Genomic DNA, 1,880 nt, shown 5'->3' with positions numbered 1-1,880 from the left:
TGAAGGGAGCTGCCTAGGTAGTCATTGCCTTCAAAGGCAGCTCCCTCGTTCGGCAGCATTTTCACCCATAAGGGATCTTATAAGGCAGCGCGTTCGGGACACGCTCTGGAGTCAGCATACGTCATCACGTCTAGCGCGCTGTGCCCGTGAGCTTGTTTATAAATAACTAAAGTTAATGATCACTTACCTCGGGATAAATCTCAATGCAGCGGCAGCTATTTCTCTTTTACTCATCCAAATATTACAGATATTTAAATATTCATGATTTACTTTAATTATACACTTTTCCTCACTTCATTCTCAGAGTATGGTCAGTTTTATGTATGCATTTATTTTATTTTTGATTAGATGCTTTGTAGAAATGCATGAGTAATGAAACCATAATATAATAAATATTTTGTATGAGCCAGAGCTAAATTATCAAACTAAGCTACGTTTCACACAATAGTACATTCATACACAGTCAGCTAATTTTTATTATATCTTTATCTTTTAGTTGCATAAAACACATGATTCATAAACTTTTTTTTTTTTATTTACCCATACCCACTAGTTGAGATGTGATACTACAATAAGCATAGTGACAATAAACACACAGCAAGCAAAAATAATAATGTTAAGAGAGAAAACTTTATTACATTCAAAGAAAAAATATATATATTCATAAAGGGAGCTAACGCTGCCTCCAGCCGGTCTGACCAGAGTTCACCTTCCCCGGCCCAAGTTCATCCCTGTGGAAAAAATAAATCTGAATTAGTAACAGCGGTTTATGGAGAACACGCTCATAATTACACTATTTACACAGTAAATCACTCAGTTACAGGTAACTCTAGTTATTCCCTCTAACAATTAAACTATTTACACATTAAATCACTGAATTACAGGTTATTCTACAGTGTTACACTATTTACACAGTAAATCACTTAGTTATACGTAACAGTGACTTAAAACAGTTAAAACTTTTTACACTGGACGGCCAGGGTGTCTTTGTTTCCTAGCGGGGGTTTCCTCAGCGCTGCAGCCGCGTTTGGTACTCTGTAAGTCGGCTAGATGCGTGTTAGCTTACCCGGTAAATTAGCGCGATAAGCTAACGGTAGCTTCCGCCGGTCAGGTCTTACATTAAATGAAGTACAGGCGAAAACAACGATGGAAAACAACTTAAAACAGTCTAAAATATGCTAGTTTGATAAACCCACGCAGCGGTGAGTGGAAATACAGGAGGAAATTACTTACATTCGTACAGAAACTCCCTCGCAGTGCCGGCTCCGTCCGCCATGTTTTTAAATCTGAGCGCTGGAACTCTGAGCTGGTGAAATGCATCATGGGATTGCCTTCGCCGTGAAGGATACATCTCACGCTGCCTTCAGAATCGGGGTAAAATAAGGCAGCTGCCCAGGTAGGCAGCACATGCCACCTTCCGAATGGGACAGTCCTTTTCTCGGGAGCGCGCCTATGCTGCCTGAAAATGCTGCCTAGTTGGGCAGCTCCCTTCAGATTGGACCGCAGCTAATGTTCTCTTTTTCGCAGGACTTTCGATTATTGCTGTTACTGTTACTTTTACTGTTACTTTTACTGTTACTTTTACTGGGATCATTTTGGGTTTTGAGTGTCCACAAGTGTGGTCTTGGAAAGTGAAAGGCATATTGCTTTGCCATAATGGTTAATTGTGCTCCACACTTTGCTAAGACATTATTCCAGATTGAGAAAACATCTCTCTCTCTCTCTCTCTTTTTTATACTATTTTTATAGAAAGGAGAACTAAAAGTACATGTGTTTGGGAAAATCCTTTTTTCCACTTGACTTTGATTAATGGTGACAAATATTTATCTGGGTTAGTATAAATAATTATCTGGGTAATTTATCAGGTTAAACTGCACCTG

At 39.1% G+C, this 1,880-nt stretch overlaps 1 long non-coding RNA gene across 1 annotated transcript; it reads right to left on the bottom strand.

Moving 5' to 3' along the window:
- Positions 1-611: 611 nt before the first annotated feature.
- Positions 612-1,513, bottom strand: LOC125787509 (uncharacterized). The gene is made up of 2 exons (XR_007429404.1): positions 1,234-1,513; positions 612-731 (listed from the first exon to the last, which is right to left on the bottom strand). It is a non-coding gene; the product is annotated as an uncharacterized LOC125787509 (long non-coding RNA).
- Positions 1,514-1,880: the final 367 nt, after the last annotated feature.

The sequence above is a fragment of the Astyanax mexicanus genome, chromosome 24 (genome assembly GCF_023375975.1).
Source record: "Astyanax mexicanus isolate ESR-SI-001 chromosome 24, AstMex3_surface, whole genome shotgun sequence".
NCBI lineage: Eukaryota > Metazoa > Chordata > Actinopteri > Characiformes > Acestrorhamphidae > Astyanax > Astyanax mexicanus.
The sequence above is the reverse complement of the archived record's forward strand: the minus strand, read 5'-3'. Positions and strand labels throughout refer to the sequence as shown.